Raw genomic sequence first — 20,661 nt, forward strand, 5'->3', positions numbered from 1 at the left:
GGGTACCGGGGCCAGATGGTCTTAGGCAGGCCTCCACATGGTTGATCCCGGAGAGAGTGTTCAAGGCAAGGTGCCAGGAAGCAGCAGAGACACAGGGTCTAATGGAGCTAGGTTGAAGACTAGGCCTCGTTCCAGAAGCCCGGACAGACTGAGGCAGGCATGCAGTAGGAACAGGTTAAGTCCGGGATTGTAGGTAGGCAAAAGTCTAAGAAAGGCCAAGACAAAGCAGTCAGATGGAGGCAGAGTCAGTTCAAGCTGGAGTCAGGGCAGGAGGCTGGAGACAAGGTCAGGTTCAAGCTGAAGTCAGGGCAGGAGGCTGGAGACAAGGTCAGGTTCAAGCAAGGGTCAATGCCAAGGAATCCATCTAATGGGTAGTCAGGAATCAGGAAGCTGGAACTGGTACACAAGGACTGGAATAGGAACACAAAGACTGAAACTAGGTTGGATACAGGAACTGGAACACTAGCGAGCAGCAACTAAGTACATGACAGGAAACATGGAGACCTGTTGCCAAGGCAAAGATCAAATGGTGGAGCCTGCCTTAAATAATAAGGCCTGGAGACATCATCATCCGGGACCACGGGAAGGTTTCCCGCCGCGGCCCCTTTAAAGTCAGTGAAGGTGCGTGCGTGCGCGCCTAAGGGGGACAGACTGGAACTAAGTGATCACGGCGTCTCCCATCAATGCACGTGGGGAGACCTGACTGGGACCAGGGGAAGCCACGGAGCTGCCAGAGGAGCCTGGGAACATAGCGGGAGCGCACAGGCGACTGCCTACCGGCCATCCAGTGCTCCTACCATGTGACAGGGGCCGGCCAATGGCACGGATACCCTGTCACATGGTAAGGGCAAAGGGCCATCAGCGCCATTTTTATTAGTGGCAGCCGACGGCCCGAAAGCAGGAGATCGCTCCCTGCGCCCCCACTGGACCACCAGGTAATTTTAAAACAGTTGGGGGTGGGTTTTTTGTTTATTGGCTCGGGTGCAGCCGATAAACAAAAAAAACAATCGTGCCGGACTATACAAATTGTAAGATTTGAATCAGAACCGGAACCGAACTGATTCCGGTTCTGATTCACATTTCTAGTTACTATGTGATCAGGACATGTGTATGGAAAGTCTTATATAAAAAAATGCATAGTAATTTAATGTCCTAGAAAGATAACTGTTCCATTGTAGAGAAGCAAGTATCAAACAAGTGTAAACGTTTACATATTTCTGGATGTCTTTTCCTTTTTTCTCCATTAATTTATTTGCTATAAATCAATTGATATGTGTGGCACAAAATCTTGATACTGTTTTTTATCATGCTCTTCCTTGTACAAAACGTTCTTTAATGTATCCTATAGTGTGAGGTATGTAAGTCTTAAAAGCATTTTTAAATTAGGTAGAATAATGACGAAGTGTGGGCTAATGTTTTTAGTAGGGATGTGAATCGTGTCCTCGATCGTCTTAACGATCGATTTCGGCTGGGAGGGGGAGGGAATCGTATTGTTGCCGTTTGGGGGGGTAAAATATCGTGAAAAATCGAAAAATCGCAAAACCGGCACATTAAAACCCCCTAAAAAACCCACCCCCCGACCCTTTAAATTAAATCCCCCACCCTCCCGAACCCCCCCCAAATGACTTAAATAACCTGCGGGTCCAGAACGGGCTCCTGCTCCTGAATCTTGTTGTCTTCAGCCGGCGCCATTTTCCAAATGGCGCCGAAAAATGGTGGCGGCCATAGACGAACACGATTGGACGGCAGGAGGTCCTTCTGGACCCCCGCTGGACTTTTGGCAAGTCTCGTGGGGGTCAGGAGGCCCCCCACAAGCTGGCCAAAAGTTCCTGGAGGTCCAGCGGGGGTCAGGGAGCGATTTCCCGCCGCGAATCGTTTCCGTACGGAAAATGGCGCCGGCAGGAGATCGACTGCAGGAGGGTCGTTCAGCGAGGGTTCCGGCGCCTCGCTGAACAACCTCCTGCAGTCGATCTCCTGCCGGCGCCATTTTCCGTACGAAAACGATTTGCGGCGGGAAATCGCTCCCTGACCCCCGCTGGACCTCCAGGAACTTTTGGCCAGCTTGTGGGGGGCCTCCTGACCCCCATGAGACTTGCCAAAAGTCCAGCGGGGGTCCGGAAGGACCTCCTGCCATCCAATCGTGTTCGTCTATGGCCGCCGCCATTTTTCGGCGCCATTTTGGAAAATGGCGCCGGCTGAAGACAACAAGATTCAGGAGCAGGAGCCCGTTCCGGACCGCTGCCGTTCCGGACCGCCGCTGGACCCGCAGGTTATTTAAGTCATTTGGGGGGGGTTCGGGAGGGTGGGGGATTTAATTTAAAGGGTCGGGGGTGGGTTTTTGGGGGGTTTTAGTGTGCCGGCTCACGATTCTAACGATTTATAACGATAAATCGTTAGAATCTCTATTGTATTGTGTTCCATAACGGTTTAAGACGATATTAAAATTATCGGACGATAATTTTAATCGTCCTAAAACGATTCACATCCCTAGTTTTTAGTTTCTTGGCCTTACTTTGTGCAGGCATTATATCACAAGCATATTCTAGGGATGTTCTTTTATTGGAAATGAAACAGGACATTTTAAGAAAATGATCTATTTTGTTTCCTTTTCTTTTGAAAACAAACCAAAAGAAAAGTGAACAAAATTGAAATAATTTTCTTTTCATTTTGTTTAAACAAAACAAATCTCACCCTCTCCCACCTCTCCCTCACCCATTTGACCCCCCTCCCCACCCCTCTCCCTGCCCAGTATCTTATTCCATCACATTCACAGATGACAGGAGTGATTCCCAATCAGTCCTGCCCTGCTGCTGTTATTTTTCAAAATACTGCCAACGTCAGGAGGCTAGCATTAGGCCTGCACATTCATTGTTGATGGTATGCATGTTGTATCTCATGAATGGAGAATACATGCGCCCAATGGATAGTGTGCACATATGTAGGTCTGCAATAGATGAAAGCGCTTACTTTCCATTGTGAGCGTGTACTCTCCATTCGTGAGATATGTGCGCACTGTCAAATCAAATCAAACAAACCAACCAACAAATGTACATTCCTAGCCAGTGTCATGGAGCGAGTCGGAAGGTTGGAAGAGATGAGCCCAGGATTTGTTTTAATAGTTTTGATGGTAGGGTAAAGGGACCTAACACCATTTTTTATGTCACTTTGTTTTTCATTTCTTTTTTCTCTTTTCATTTAGTTTCTTTTGTTTTAAATAAATGAAATGAAACAAAAACTGAAATAAAACAAAAAAGAAAAGTAAAACAAAAAAGAACAAAATGAAATGAAAAAATCTGCAGTGCACACCTCTAATATGTTTTGTGTACTTCCTCTTTCCTATTCCAGATGTTTCTCGATGTCATGAGAAAGACTTTACATGTCTAAAGCAGGATAATGACCCTCTTTCATATTGTGCTGAAGTTGATAATATATTCCATACTGCAGCATGGAGACTGATCTACAAATCCATGTAAAAGGGGTATCTCTGACTTTTCTAATCTATGATGACCCTCACTGCCTTCTTCAATCGTAGGGTGTGAAGATTTTTATTCTTCCAACCCAGTGAATATCTTTTACTGTAAAATTTACTAAGTCCTGAATGGGGGCAAATCAAACCCTAAATGTTTTCTAGATTTTTCTTCCTATATTAAAAACCAAGGGGTAGATTTTAAAAAAGAGCGCGATCGTGTACTTTGTTCGCACAGCAGGCGCAAACAAAAGTACGCTGGATTTTATAAGATACGCGCATAGCCGCGCGTATCTTATAAAATCCTGGATCGGCGCGCGCAAGGCTGCCGATTTTGGGCAGGCTGCGCGCGCCGAGCCGCGCAGCCTGCCTCCGTTCCCTCCGAGGCCGCTCCGATTTCGGAGCGGCCTCGGAGGGAACTTTCTTTCGCCCTCCCCTCGCCTTCCCCTCCCTTCCCCTACCTAACCCCCCCCCCCCCCGGCCCTATCTAAACCCCCCTCTTACCTTTGTCCCTCGATTTACGCCTGCTAGAAGCAGACGTAAATCTACGCGCGCCAGCAGACTGCTGGTGCGCCATCATCCGACCCGGGGGCTGGTCCGGAGGCCTCGACCACGCCCCCGGGCCGGCACCACGCCACCGGTACCGCCCCCGAAACGCTATAGTCCAGAATAATAAAACATCAATGGAATTTAAAAATGTGTTAGAAAAATATGTTAGTCGTTTAATGCAATTAGAAGAGTTGGGAAAAACAACAACAGCACAGGTTTCGACTTTACAGGCTGTTAACAATTCTCATATTAAAGACAGTTTGATAACCCATAGACAATTGGAAAATTTGGAAAATGAACAGAGGGCAAAGAACTTAAGAATTTTGAATTTTCCTATTACTAGACTTCTATCTGCCACTGAGTTGTTTAAAAAATACCTATTAGAAGTTTTGTCAATTTCCACTCTAGATGAGAAATGCGTGTCGAAAATATACTATATTATGAATTCTAGATTAAGGAATCAGGTGGAAGGGGATGGAATGGACCTGGTCCAGCAGCATTCTCCCAATTTAAATTCTTTTTTAGAGTCATCTGCGGATGATATTCCACAAAGAGCTACATTATTGGTTACCTTGTGTAGGGATAATGATAAAACTTTGATAATGCAAAAGTACTTTAAGAATAAGGATTTCCTATTTTGCGGGCAAAGGGTCCAAGTATTTCCCGATGTGTCAAGAAACACACAAATAAGAAGAAAACAATTTCTGATAATGAAGCCCAGAGTTTTATCTCTGGGAGCTCCATTTTTCTTAAAATTCCCTTGTAAATGTGTTGTTGTTCTTCATAAGAATAAATTTATTTTCCAAGACCCTATCCACCTGGAATCCTTTCTGGAAGATAAAGAAAGTGAGCGAGCTTGAGATATAGTCTGCTAGTTAAAGAAGAATCTCCAATAGTAAACTTGATTTACAGATTTCTATAATTTTTTGCCTGTAATAATCCTCCCGTAATGTGGACTAAGATTTTTTATGCAATATGTAATACAAGAGAGTATTATTATTATTATTGTTTTCTTTTTTCTTATTTTTCTTTTTGCATATAAAAATGTGCTTTTTGATTTTTACAACTGTATTGTATAAAATCTGAATAAAGTATAAATTTTAAAAAAAAAATAAATAAATAAAAGGGGTATCTCTGACTTTTCTAATCTATGATGACCCTCACTGCCTTCTTCAATCGTAGGGTGTGAAGATAGATTTACGTCTGCTAGAAGCAGTCTGCTGGCGCACCGTCATCCGACCCGGGGGCTGGTCCGGAGGCCTCGACCACGCCCCCGGGCCGGCGCCACGCCCCCGGTACCGCCCCCGAAACGCTGTGTCCCGCCCCCGAAACGCCGCGGCATTCGGCCCCGCCCACGACACGCCCCCTTAAAAAAACCCTGGGACTTACACACGTCCCGGGGCTCTGCGCGCGCCGACGGCCTATGCAAAATAGGCGCACGAGGGCCCTGCTCACGTAAATCTGGGCGGATTTACGCGAGCAGGGCATTTAAAATCCGCCCGCAAATGTATAATGCAAGAAAATTTCAAATTCCTAATGTTGAACAGCAGCTTGTACCATCCCACAAGCTGTAGCACAGTGGTCCCCAAACCTGTCCTGGAGGGCCACCAGCCAGTCAGGTTTTTGGGATATCCTCAATGAATATGCATGAGAGAAAATTTGCATGTTATGGAGGCAGTGCATGCAAATTTTCTCTCATGCATATTCATTGAGGATATCCCAAAAACCTGACTGGCTGGTGGCCCTCCAGGACAGGTTTGGGGACCACTGCTGTAGCAGAATCATAGCAGGATGCTGTGGAAATCTATGGCAATCATGTTAGAAGGCTTCATATTATAAATGGTTTCAAACATTTCTTTTTCAGTCAATGAAAAAGATCATGTCATCTACTGTTCTCAGTCTTAAAATATTCAGCTGCATAGAGTTAGAAAACTTCCTGGGAATTAGACTTCAATTTAACTATCAATCCCAATCAGTGGCAATGCCTTTGGGGGACATATTAATTGAGCTTCCCCAATAGATTTTATTAACCCAGATGCCCTACTTTAGTATGCATGCAGCAACCCGGACCTCTGTCAAACCATATAAGACAATCCTCAGAGATGCTATTAATAGCTGGCTTCATGACACTGAAACAGGCACCTTCTTTTACATTATGTCTATGTTTTCATGATTATGTGTTTTCACTATGTACTCCGCCTTGAATATTATTAAATGTATGTGGGTTATCAATTCTGTAAAATATTAAAATAAATCTAACTTTGTCATATCCTATTATTAACATGTAGTGACAATTCGGTATTAGAATCTTGGACATATTACAGTTGGATAGTCTTCTATCACTGTCAGTTATTTTAAAGTCACATATTCGGTCTGATTTACTCAGCTTTTTTCCCATAGATACAGAATGAAAGAAAGCTTTAGTAAATCAGGCCTAAATATTCCATAAAAATATTTCTAAAGATAAAAAGATGCTTTTGGATATTTGGTTTAGCCTGGCTAGAGAGGCTGTACTAACAGGAAAGATTGCTTATTGTTTGATAATTAAAGACATGAAGGGAAAGCCGCAGATCAACTGTAGTTTATGGCATTGCAAAATGAAGCAAATCAGGTAGAGTGGACAAGCTGTACTGTTGTTGGCTGTCATCATATTCCATATTTTTATATCTAGTTTGTATTAACATTTCATCTCATACACCAGTAAGAGAGAATAGTTGCACAAACTTAAACATGATGAAAGTAATGCTAACATATGGCAATCAGTACCTTGTTTTTATAATTTTTCAATTTATAAACAGTACTTTCTTACACAGTGTCAGTTCCTCAAAGTTTGCCACTGAACTCAACATGAGAAATAATCCTGTGACTTGATCAACATGTCATCAATATGTTAACTCCATTTCCCTATTAAGTTTAGACATTTCTTTGAAACTCTGAGCAGCCAGATGAAAAGGAGATGCATTTCCTTGCAACACTGATCATACCAAGGAATGTGTCTCGCTTGGAGTAAACAGATATGAGCATATTCAGATTTTTTTTTGTTTTGTTTCTGAACAGTGTGTTTACATCCCAGCACATTCCAAGAATATATTATCTCTTTATGGGCTGGGAAGCCTTCTTTGTACTCAGCAACCCAAAGGAAAATCTAAGGGGGGCATTTTTCATTTTCATGTGGAAGATGCAGGGACATTTGTACCTGCAATTTTTGTGGGACACATTTGTGGATATGTCTACTCTACAATTTCTCCTAGCTCCCGCCCATCCCCTGCTTCCAGAAACACCCCTTTTTCCTGCCAATAAATGTATGCATGCTGCAATACAGCACTTGCATGTTTGCCTATGTTGAGGAAGGTTAATTTTCAAAACTCTAATTTAAGCATGTAAATGCATGTTTACTACAGTAAAAGAGTTTGAAAATTGTCCACCCCATCTATACTTGAACTTCTCAGTGTTCTTTGCAATGAATTTTGATATCAAACGTCTCTGTGAGGGAGTATACTGGAAACTCCCTCAAACTAACTTAAGGGACTGCCCACAGAGATCTAGCCGAGTTTTCTTTGAGGATCAGCTTTACAAGTGAGGAATCCCTTCAACCTAATTTAAGTTGGCAGGGCCCAAAACGGTTAGAGAGCCCAGAGAACAGGCAGAAACCAGGAATATGCTAAGACCTGTTATGTGTAATTCCCAGTATTTATGAGATACCTGAACCTCATGGTGCACTGCCTAATTTGTTTTGCTTTGCACCGAGCATTGTTTTTACTGTAAATAAACTGTAATTAAGGAACAGGCAAAGTCTGCCTCCTTTTTCCTCTGGATGTTTCCAAGCAGCTGCCGCTCGAGTTACCACATATGGTGGCAGAGTGGGATTTCCTGCCTAAGCAGGAAGCACAGACAAGAGCCCACAGCCACATCAGAAAAAAAAAAACTCTGAAGAAGTTTTTTTTTCCCTTTTATTTTTCTAGGGCCTCCCAGTTCTACTTACTGAGATCTTGCACATCAGGCCAAGGGGGCTATCCCTGCCTGCTCAAGTAGTAAGTAAGGGTTGGACAGGCCAGCAGTTTCAGTTTTTTTTTTTTCCCCACTCTCCTATCCCTAGAGAGATACATAGTTGAAGGCAGCTCGGTAAGAAGGGGAACTGGAGCAGGTGATCCAGGTCCTTGCTACAGGGCAGCAACAATTAAAATTGCCCTGCAAATGCAAATTGATCAGTAGCAGGTATTACAAGAGCAAGGGGTGCAGCAGCAAACAGTGCTAACAAAGATAGCCCAAGTTGTGCAAATGGCCATTACAAGCTCAAATAGCTAATCTAGAAAGGTGGACCACCTACCAGGAAGTTAAGGCAGCCATTCGAGACAATGGGTCTCACCCCAGAAGCCTACTGACAACAATTTCAGCAGGCAGTTCTGTAGGCTGGAGAAAATCCAAGTAACCTATTCCACAGGCTTAATGATGTTGCCTGGAAATGGTTGCAACCAGAAGGGAAAACAGAGGTGGAGGTAGCCAAAGCAGTTCTGCTGGAATAGTTCCTGGAAAGCCTTGAATGGACCATGTGGCAATGGGTTTGCCGACACCCAAGACTTATGGTAGAAAAGGCCCTGGAATTGTCAGAGGCCTATTATCAGACCCAGACCATGCCTGAATTGTCATGATTCTGGGAGAAGCCCTTTGATCCAGATAGAGGATGGCAGAACCCTAAGATGCAGAGATTTCGACCAACAGTGTCACAGGCAGGGCAAGACTTTTTACCTCACCTGCAAACCCTAGTCAGATCACCATGCTTCAGCTGTGAAGAAATGGGCCATTTCACTAGAGACTGTCCCTGCAAGGGAAATGAGACAATGGGCACTAATTCTGTGACCCCACATTTGTGTAATTTCGTGGATGTCTAAAGCCAGGGTTTTTTTCTACTTTTGTGATTTCGGTGGAGCTAGATGGGATTCCAACCCAAGTGCTAGTAGACTTTGTGAGTGTAAAAATGCTCATTCAAAGAGAGTTGGTGAAGCAAATCCAGGTTGACTATAATTAAGTAGTAACCCTAGCATGCATCCACAGGGACCATCAATAGTATACCATGAGCCAGGTACAACTGAAGACCTCGGCCAGTCAATACAAGATTGAGGTGGGAGTTCTTCTTTGGCTATCCTACCCCATGATCATAGAACAAGACTGTCCAAACTTCAAGGGTTTCTGGAACCAGCTTACAACAGATTCACCCAGCCACAACTATGAAGAGTTAGATTTTCCACAACTCTTTCCTTTGGGGAACCCTGATCGCTTTCTTAAATACTCTAATTCTCAAAGGCAATGCCAACAAATCAAATACATCTATGCAGCTAATTTAGAGCCAGCCAGGAAGGAAGGTTCAGAATAGGGGGAAGAACAAGCACCCACACAGAATGTCTTACCTGGTCCTTTTAAATGGAAAAATGGAGGTGACACGGGGAACTATAGGCATGCCCAGAGGGAGGATGAATCTTTTAAGTGAGCCCAGGTGTTATAGTTTGATGCTGCTGGAGAGGGTAGTGGACCCTTGGGCCAACCTACCTAGGGAGACAGGGTAGGTTGGGAGGCAGAGCCACAAGCTAGAAGGATACACCCAGGAACCAGGGACCCCCCAGGAGGAGCCCATAGGGTCCTGGGTCCTAGGAGCTGTTAGGGAATGTCCAGAAGGCTGTGGTGAGGCGTAGGCCGGGACCAGGGCAGGCAGAGTGATAGAAAGTTCAAGGTACCCGGAGGACTGAGGGCCGGCTGCGCAGAGCCGAGGGCCAGCTGAAGGCAGGGCAGCGGGCGGCAGCGGAGACTGCAGTAAACCGGAGACGGAGGCAGGCTGTGGGCTGAAGCAGAGTCAGAAGCAGGCAGAAGCAGAGTCAGAGGCAGGCTGCAGGCTGAAGCGGAGTCAGAAGCAAACTGGAGTCAGAGGCAGGCTGCAGGCTGAAGCGGAGTCAGAAGCAAACCGGAGTCAGAGGCAGGCTGCAGGCTGAAGCGGAGTCAGAAGCAAACCGGAGTCAGAGGCAGGTAGCAGGTAGGGATGTGAATCGTTTTTTGACGATTTAAAATATCGTCCGATATATTTTAAATCGTCAAAAATCGTTAGAGGCGATATACAATAGGAATTCCCCCGATTTATCATCAAAAATCGTAAATCGGGGGAAGGGGGAGGGCGGGAAAACCGGCACACTAAAACAAGCCTAAAATCCACCCGACCCTTTAAAATAAATCCCCCACCCTCCCGAACCCCCCCGAAATGTTTTAAATTACCTGGGGTCCAGTGGGGGGGTCCCAGTGTGATCTTCCACTCTCGGGCCACGGGTGCGTTAATAGAAATGGCGCCGGCGCCATTTTGGTTCCTGTCCCCCGACGTCACGAGTGCAGGAGATCGCTCCCGGACCCCCGCTGGACCCCCAGGGACTTTTGGCCAGCTTGGGGGGGCCTCCTGACCCCCACAAGACTTGCCAAAAGTCCAGCGGGGGTCCGGAAGCGACCTCCTGCACTCGAATCGTATTTGCCGTATTGCAAAATGGCGCCTGCCATACGGCCATACGGCCGGCGCCATTTTGCAATACGGCAATATGGCCATACGGCCGGCGCCATTTTGCAATACGGCAATACGATTCGAGTGCAGCAGCTCGAACCACTTGGTTCTTAATGTTGGGTCCACATTTAAAAGAAATCAATGGCTCTTCACTGAAAGTAGAGTATAATTGCAGCACATGCCAGTGTTGATAAATACTTTGCATAATTGCTGGCAATTTCTCCATGTGCCGCGGCACGCAGACTTGCTTAGACTTTGCCCAGTATTCTCATAACGCCATGCGAGGTGAACATAAGGCTCTTTTATATGCTGCACATATTACTGCATAAGGATATCTACATTCTATAAATCGCCTTGCAAGATGATATGCCTGTTTCTTGAATTCTTCAATTGATGAGCATAATCGCCGAATGCGAAAAAATTGGCTTACAGGGAGGCCATTTTTAAATGCTCTGGGGTGGAAACTGATATATAAGAAGATTGTTTCTATCAATAGCCTTCTGATACAATGTTTTTAAATCACAATTATCTTTCACAATTAGTATATCATCTTGCAAGGCCCCTCCCCGTGGACAGTACCATCTCTCACCTCGGCCCAGGGCCCACACACTCACTAATCCTAACAGATTGCCAAAGTCCTTGGAGCCAGCACAGGTCTCAGCAATTCAGGCCATCCCTGTGATTCAGCCCAGTGAATCACAGAACAGCAAAAGATTCTAGAGACTTTGGCTAGCGCCATAAACCAACTGAGCAATCGACTGGACTCCGTTCCAATGCCTGCCAAGCCTAATTCAGCTTCACATGCGTCACCCTTCCAGCCTCTAGTGCCCCAGCCAGCACATCCTCGTTTTGCAGGTGACCCCTTGTTGTATAGGGGCTTCTTGAACCAGTGCAACATGCACTTTTCTTTACAACCTGCATATTTTCCTGATGTAGTATCCAAGACTACAAACATTTTATCCCTTATGGACGGGAAAGCATTGGCCTGGGCATCGCCTCTCTGGGAGCGAATGGATCCAGTCCTCAAGGACCTGCTGGGCTTCCTTGCCCTTTATCGCTCCATATTCAATGACCCAGGTTGAAAGGCCATCTCTGGGTCTTTGCTCCTACATCTGCAACAAGGTTCCAGATATTTGACGGATTACGTCATCGAATTCAGGACTCTCGCATCTGAGTTGCACTGGGATCTGGGCTGCCTACGTGCCATATTCCTTGAAGGCCTGAGTCTGCATATCAAGAATGAACTAGCTGCATGAGAACTCCCTGAGGCCTTGGACTCCCTCATAGACCTCACTGGTCACATAGACCGCCATCTGTGTGAGCGGTCCCAAGAGGTCAGAGGAGCCAAGAGGATGGCTTCTGGTGCTCCACAAACTCGCCCTACGTCATCTACCCAGACTACTACTACTCAAGACACTGTGGATGAGGAATCAATGTAAATGGGCCGTAGTCATCTATCCTCAAAGGAAAAGCATCGCCGCCAGAAGTATGGCCTCTGCATGTATTGTGCACAATCAGGTCATGCGGTACCCTCCTGTCCACTCCATCTGGGAAACTCCCAGGCCTAGGATCTGCCGGAGGACTTCTCCTAGGCCTGACTGCACCCTTTCCTCCATTAACTCTGCCTGTCTCCATTAATTTGGACACCCAGAAATTTCAGACCCTGGCATTGGTGGAATCCGGAGCCGGTGGAAATTTTATCCTCTGTCAACTCGTGGACCACCTTCAGATTCCCACCATCCGTATGCCAACCTCATTACGTCTCTCCTCTATTCATGGCGAACCATTGTCAGGCGAAGTTACCTTCTCCATGATCCCCAATCGACTTCACACAGAATCTCTGCATACTGAGATCATCTCCTTTTTGATACAGGACAAGGTGATACATTCTGTGATTCTCGGACTACCATGGCCAAAACTACACACTCCGCAATTTGATTGGAACACTCTGCAACTGTCCCAATGGGGTGATTCCTGCCACAAAAAATGTTTGAAGGTCATGTCTCTGATGCCCTGCCTAGCCACAACGTCCTCCATGCTGGGACTTCCGCCACAGTATTCCTCCTTCCAGGATGTGTTCTCAAAGAAAGCGCCAGATAGTCTACCCCCTCATCGATCTTTTGATTGCCCTATTAATTTACTGCCCAACACTGAGCCTCCTCGAGGAAGAGTCTACCCACTCTCTTTGACTGAGATGAAGGCCATATCCGACTATATACAAGAAAATTTGGAAAAAGGCTTCATTTGGCCTTCCAGATCTCCTGCCAGGGCAGGATTCTTTTTTGTAGGGAAAAAGGACGGCTCCCTTTGGCCATGCATAGATTACCGTGGCTTAAATGAAATCACACAAAAGGACCGCTACCTCATGCCACTAATATCTGAACTTTTTGACAGGCTTCAGAGGGCCAAGATATTTAACAATTTGGACCTCAGAGGGGCTTGCAATTTGGTCAGGATACGCCAGGGCGATGAATGGAAGACCATATTTAATACCAACGATGGCCATTTTGAATATCTGGTCATGCCGTTTGGCCTCTGCAATGCTCCAGCGGTATTCCAGAATATGATGAACAAAATCTTCAGAGACATGCTCTACAGCTCCTATTATACTATACTCTATAATAGGGGCTGATGAGTAATGATGAGTAATGATGGCCGGCGCCATCTTTAAAGATGGCACCGGCCATCCAGTGCTCCTGCAAAGGGGCATCGGCGCCATTTATTTTTAGAACAGCTGGTGCCTGGGATCGGGAAATCTCTCCCCGAGGCCCCCCTGGATCTCTCCTCTCCCCGAGGCCCCCCTGGACCACCAGGTAATTTTAAAAGGTTTTTTTTTTGGGGGGGGGGGGGGGGTCGATTTAAAGGGTCGGGTGGGGTTTTTTTTTTTTTTTTTTTTTTTTTTTTTTTAATCGGGCCATCGGCGCCATTTTAATTAGTGGCAGCCAAAATGGCGCCGATGGCCCGAGGGTGGGAGATCGCGCCGGGACCCCCCCCCACTGGACCACCAGGTAACTTAACATTTTGGGGGAGTTCGGGAGGGTGGGGGAGGGTAAGGAATTGGTTTTAAAGGGTCGGGGTGGGTTTAGGGGTTGTTTTGGTGTGCCTGTTTTCCCGCCCTCCCCAAATAATTCCCGTGCCCTATTTAACGATACAATACAAATGCCCCTGACGATAAATCGGGGGCATTTGTATTGTATCGTGCACTCTAACGATTTAGGACGATTTTAAAATTATTTGACGATAATTTTAATCGTTCAAAAACGATTCACATCCCTAATGCCTTCTAACAAGTTATGTGTACAATCTATGCTTGACGACTTGGAGTATAAGTGGTCCCAGGAATGTTTCAAATATTTTGGAGTTATTTTTCAGTCTGATATTGATCTCATGATGGAAGATACTGTGGTAAAGATTACAAAGTTATTAGAAGATACTGTGATAAGGTGGCTTCCTCTCTTTCTTGGTAGGGAAGGTTAGAGTCTATTAAGTTGGTATGTGCTCCACAAATTAATTATACTCTGAGTCTCCTTCCCATTTCCTTAGTTCCTTTTGTGTAAAAATTGATAGTTTATTGGTGTCTTTCTTATGGAAAAAGGTTACCATTGTGGAAATTAAAGTTACTTAAAGAGGATGGAGGGATAGGATTCTCTGACTTTTTAATTATCATAGAGCTTTTCTTTTGCATTATGGTGTATTATGGTTACTTGGTGATTATGTTCTGGTTTCTGCCCTTAGATGTTTGCATTTGGAAAGGGATTTAGTTCCCCCATACCCTTGAGCTTATTGTCATGCATATATCTCCCTAAGCATCTACTTTTTATATCAAGTATTGCTGCTGCTCATCAGGCCCTTTGTGATTTGGACTCTTTTGTCCCCTTACTGGTTTAATCTCTTATTGAGGATTAATAAAGCTATGATTATTTGGCCAGTGTAGCTATGAAAGGGGATTTGGTCTATTGGGCAGATTCTGGAATCGGGGATGCTCTCTTTTGACTCTTTGGTACAAACATATGATTTGCCCTCTTCTCAAAGTTATAATTGTATCCAACTGAAGCATTGTATTAATCATAGTACTCTAAGCTTGGGACAGCTAAAGAATATACCAGAATGTCAGTTCCTTTGCCTTAAACGATTTACTTTAGGGCATGAAGCGTCACAGATTTATAAGATGTTATGGGCTAACACATTTGTTAAATGTCTGGGGTTGGAGAAAGCTTGGGAGATCTTTAGAACCTGATTGTATTAATTGATACAACTACTAATTGGACCTCTTTATCTGCTAGCCTTATCCAAACGTTATATTTCCTTTCACATTGACTTACATGGTCACGTTTAAAACTATATAGAGTGGGTTTACGACAATAAGAGGTATGTTGGCATTGTGAATCTGCTGAAGGGACTTTGGAGCATCAATTTTTTAGTTGTGACAATATTCATTCCTTTTCATCTCAGATATAGCAATTTATCAGTAGGAACGCTCCAGTGGATGCTTCTTTGTCCTTTAAAATTGTCATCTTGAGATTCCGTGTTTTCCAAGGGATAAGGGCCGGTCAAGGGAATCTGCTGCCTGAGTCAAGGGATGAGATGGTGCCCCTCCCAAAGTACAGCACCGGTCAAATCATCTAAAGGGGCAAGGGGGGGTAGGGTCTCTTTATAGTTTGGTCCTTTCACTAATTTGAAATGCTACGGAATGAGGAAAACAGGGCCCAGAGTTCCCAGAGGAGAGGCAAAGTAACTGTGATAATTCAGCATTTCTAGAAAGCTGGCAACCCTGTCACCTGTCTTCCAAGTTTCACAAGCATTTGCCCCTGGAAAAGTGGGGGATGGGTGAATGATAGGGGTCTGCATGTGACAAATTTTCTACCAGCCTAGTGCAAGGGTATCAGGTGCTCTAGGTGAACCTTAGAGCCTTGCACTCCCTCCTTCCCAGCACCCATCACACACAATAAAAAAATTTGCATTTATAACTAATTTTACATGAAAAGACATTCAAAGTATAGTTTTCTGAGATAAAAATATCACAACAATATGCATATTATTTTTACATGCACTACTGTGGTACCATCCACAAAGATCTACAAAAAAAGCAAAATAATCACTTGGCATACAAATGGTATTAGGCCTATTGTAATGGTTGTTGGGTGTGGGCCTTGCCCCAGAAAACCATAAGTAAACTGAATTATAATTACAGAGGTATACCTCCCATACTAAGAAAGAACATTGACTGCCATCACTGAAACAGTAAAAGCCTTAACTATGAAAAGGCAATACTGCAGATATTACACCAGGTCCTAAAAAGCAATACATCTCCTATTAGGAAAACAGAAAATGCCAGCCTGCTATAGATCTTAAAATAGAAACTTCACACTAGCAGGATACTTCACCTCAGTTAGACATGCAGACCATGTACAGATCCTCACCAAATACAGAATAAAAAGAGACCATACAATATAAACAGAAAAATGTAGACCAAAACTGTATTGAAAACTGCAACAAGCCACACTATATGCAGTGCATCAATGGTAAAACAGAAATGCCGTTCCTCAAATCAATAAAATCAAGCAATATGAAACAATCATAATAGTAAAACCATACTAATAAAAAGAAAAAATATTTCAAAACAGCTGATGAATAATGTAACAGCCAGTAATTAAAATCTCATATACAAATTATATACATTTTACCAAACATTAATACAATATTTCCAAACAGCAGACACATGAAATAGTACCCAAAAATTAAACCTAGTGAGAATAAAAAAAATCCATACCTGTGAACGTTTGATTTCCAGTCATCCTGGGATTTCTGTGGTTTAGTGGGAGAGGAGGACATGGTTGCAGGAAAGGGGGAACTTTCTTTTCTCCCTCTCTCACACATGGTTAATATTTAAAAAGAATATAATTATAATTTAAAAAGAAGTTAAAAAACATGGTTATTTAAACAAGCTTATCCGGATTAGTCTTCCCCTCCTCTTTCCCCCCTCCTGTCACCTAATCTGCCTCTTTCCCTCTCAAAGGTCTAACACTCAAAATGTTTTCCCGTGTACTTTTCATACTATGATGCTATATTGTCTCCCATATCGACAATCCTATTTTCCTTATGTTAAGGAGTTATATTTTCACCTGTTGTTAAGTTACATTTCTACTTTGCACTGGTGTGATCCCCCTCCCAGTTCTAACTTCCTGTTAATATGTACTTTCAAACCTGCTGTTCAAATGTGAACCGGTATGATGTCCCCACTTATACTGGTATAAAAAAAGTCTTTAAATAAAATATTTATGCTCATCTCCACACATGCTCACTCATACAGATGTTCTTGCTTGCTCATACACAAATGTTTTCACACATTTGCTTTCACACACATTCATATGCAAGCATGCTCTTCAAACACATATACCTCACTCATACTCTGTCAGACTGTCAGCAGATGAGCATTCAGCTGTAGCCTCATATTTTCTTCTGCCGCTGCTAAGCCTAGTCTCTTTTTCGATCACCCGGCAGGTCCTTTCCTACTTCGCTGCTGGTCAGGTCCTTCATTGTTTCTCTGCCACCAGCTACTTGAGCTCCACCAGAGGCCCAAGGATCTATTGTTTTTTGGCTGCCAGCAGGTTGGGCTCTGCTGGAGGCACATGTGGCTTTTGCTTGTTCTTGGGCTGCCAGAGGGTTAGCTTCCATTGGTAGCTGCTGGTACCTTTCTTTTCTTTGCCGCTGGTCAGCTTGGGTACTGCTAGCGGCCCACTGGGCCTTTGCTTATTATTATTTATGATAATTTTATTTTTATTATGTTTCCAAATAAGCACAAGTATATACTTATATCAGAAAAATGAGATACAAAACATGAAGATATTCTCTTAATATGAATTACCACAAGAATGAAAGAAACATATCAAATATCTCCACATCTCTTAATAGTAAAATGGGAGACCAAGGGTTTACAGAGCAAGAGGAGAAATAAGAAAAAAAGTAATCTCCAGAAATATCCCCTGCATTAACTTAACAGACCCCCCCCCCCCCCCCATGAAATACAATTTAGGAGTGTGAATCCACTCTTAACTGAGAAGGCTCAAAGAACAAATATTTAGAATTTTGACAATAAAGTAAACATTTACACGGATATCTTAAGGAAAATCTAGCACCTCATGATACCACCTCTCCTCTCATTGAAAGAAATTTATTTCGCCATTCTTGTATGGACCTAATTATGTTGGGGAAAATCTGAACTTTCTGCCCATGAAATAGTTGTAATTGATTTTGAAAGAAGAATCTTAAAACAGAGTTCCTTTCTGAAACAAAAGTGAAAGTCACAAGTAATGTCCTTGTCTGAATAGCAGTTTCTTGGGTTAGTTCCAAAATATCTGAAATATTTAAAGAGGTATCTTGAGGTTGACTCCCAGATATTTCATCCTTGGAGGAGGGCAAATAATAGATTTTTGTTATAATTGGAACCACTTCATTAGGAATTTTAAGAATTTGAATGATTTAATTTCTAAATAAGTCCTTTAGAGACATCATATTTAAATATGGAAAATTCAAAAACCTTAGTTTCAAAATTCTTGAAGAATTTTCCAATTTCTTTGAATAAATAATATCAGATTGAATCAAGTTACTCTGAACTGATTCTATAGTTGTCACTCTTGTATTCAAAACTTGTATTTTGGTATCAAAATTTGTAATTTGGGATTTGATAACCAGCATCTTAGTATTGTCTCCTTCAAAATTTGAGTTAAAGAAAATATGGTTCTCTCTAATGAAGACAAAGTGTTTCATATGGAATCTAGTGTTATTACTGATGGCTTACTTAAGGAAGGTTGCAGGGTTGGGGCATTCCTTGGGTTCCCATTCTCCTAATTCCGTCGGGTTCCTGTTACTCATTCCGGCTTCAGGCACATGTAGAACTTCTATGGGGCCTGTGGAATCCCATAACTGGGGGTTCTCCAAAGGTGGCGACAAAATGGCATCTCTTCTTGGGAGCTCAGAATTTTGCTCGTGGATTAGTTCTCTTTCCATAGATAATGACAAATCTATCAAGTTTGAATCAGAAGTCTTGAATGGTGGCGCACCGGGACTCAGAGATGTCTCTTCTGCCAATAGGACCAGCATTCGCTCCATGCCGGCATCCAATGTGGCTCCTCCCTCGAGCGCCTGCAGCAGGGGGGACGAGATAAACGATTCTATCCATGCTTATTTGTTGTGTTTTCTGAAGAGGACATGCATTGGTAGTAAACTGCTGTCTTTTCATAAGTAGGGCTATCGAGCCTGGAAGTAGAAGGAATCTGTGTTGCTGTTCCTGAGATGACACCAGAACCAGAATATCTTCTTTGTAGGGTGAGTTGTATGGGGAATGCTGTAAATCTGCTTTACATCCATTATTGTGGGTTAGGGGGGGTTCCTGTGGATGCAAACTGTACTTTTACATTTAGCCCCATGACGGTCATGTGTTCAGTGTGTCATGCATGTAAGAAACATCTGTCAGGTGTGTCATGACAGAAAAAGGGTTGAGGACAATTGCTTTATTGAGAACTGTTTGAGATTTCTTGGCATTGCAATTATTTTATATTTCACTGTATAACTTGTTTTGCTGGATGTATAACTCTAATTATTTTTGCTTTTTTTGTAGATGTGGCTGGTCCCTTTAGTCTGCCACTAGATATCCCTAGGTCCCAGTCTAGAAACTTCCATCCCCTTCGGGCTCTTCCTACCTGGAGAGATGGGATTGGTTGCCTTTGCCTATTTAACCCTGCCATTTTGCCATTCAGGGTATGGCTAGAGTTAGTTTTGGTTAGACAAAGAACAAAAAGAATATCTGGGCTTTCCTTTCTGGTGAGGCCTCTCTGCTTTCTGAAGAGGGCCTTCAGTGTGCACGCCCTGCCAGAGGGTCCCTCTTTTATTTGAGGCAGTAAGATGGACTTTTTTGCCAGAACCCTTTGGGACTCCTGTTCCAGGATTGAAGACCAGTGAGCCTATTAACCCCCTGAATGAGGCAAGCACCTGTGAAAGGCCTGGCAGCGTGAGTGTGATGCTTTCACCGGTCCGTACACCGCTGCTTGCATCTGTTCCTGGGATCCAATCCCTGAATGAGCTTCCCTGCTCCCTTGAAAACTCAAAATAGCAATTTAGCTGTATTTACCTTACAAGTCCCCAGGTGGGATTTAAACCCACACCACCTGGATAGAAGGCAGATGCCTTCCCCACTGAGCCAGCAACTCACTTTCCAACCACTGGCTTCAGAAGTCCCTCTCAAAGTCCATAGTTCAAATGTCCAGCCCCACTGGGCCTAACTGCCACCTCCCTCCGTACCTCTGGGACCTCAACCCTTCCCCAGAGGTACAGCCACCCACTGGCAGTTCTCCAGGCAAAGTATCCTTGTCTTACGTCCAAACAACAGAAGTCCCCGCGCTCACCTTCCTTGTGATAGTGGTTGCAGTCCTTCACCCAGTCAGGGAACGTCCAGCCTCAAAATCTCCCAGAGCAGACAGGAAATCCGATCCTTCCTCCTCAGTCTCCCACAGGAGACTGACACTGCTCTACTAGGGAGTCCTTTTTATCCTGTGGAAACTCCTCCTCCTCTGCCAGCTGATTGGCTCTGGGGAGGTCCCACCCTTAATCCCCCACACCTGTGGTTCCTCTGTCCTTGTAACATCCGGGGGAAGGAATCAAGGGACGTCTCTAGCCTGGTGTTGCTGTATTTTCCTTCCCCCCTTCTCCTGAATCTTTGGTTCCTATATAGTCTAGCATAGTGACCCTGTCACAGTGAGATGTCTGATGGCCTGAAGATATCTATTTTAGGAAGGGAATGTGTTTAAACCTTGCTCCTTTGGGGAAGATCATCCTCATTCGCTGGACACAGAGGACAGGGGCTGAAGATCAGTGAGCCCATTCACCCCTTGAATGAGGCAAACCCTGTTACAGTAAGACACCAGTCAAGGAGGATTTTGGATTAAAGAAGTGTTTTCTCACTGGGAGCCAGGCTGGAATAGCAGGTTCTTGATCCTAAAGACTTTTCAACATGAGAAGTCACCATTTAAAAGAGCTAAAGAAGACAAAGTAGGACCCGGAGACTCCCATCCAGATCTGCACCTAAATGGGACTAGGATATAGGGCTGGGGGTTTGGGA

At 44.1% G+C, this 20,661-nt stretch overlaps 1 long non-coding RNA gene across 1 annotated transcript in view; it reads right to left on the reverse strand.

Moving 5' to 3' along the window:
- LOC115091052 overlaps window positions 1-20,042 on the reverse strand; it is an 83,142-nt gene extending 63,100 nt beyond the window's left edge. The window contains exon 1 of the long non-coding RNA XR_003856595.1: window positions 19,949-20,042. This is a non-coding gene — a long non-coding RNA (uncharacterized LOC115091052). The remainder of the gene's footprint in view (window positions 1-19,948) is intronic.
- Window positions 20,043-20,661: the final 619 nt, after the last annotated feature.

Source organism: Rhinatrema bivittatum, chromosome 1 (genome assembly GCF_901001135.1).
Source record: "Rhinatrema bivittatum chromosome 1, aRhiBiv1.1, whole genome shotgun sequence".
NCBI lineage: Eukaryota > Metazoa > Chordata > Amphibia > Gymnophiona > Rhinatrematidae > Rhinatrema > Rhinatrema bivittatum.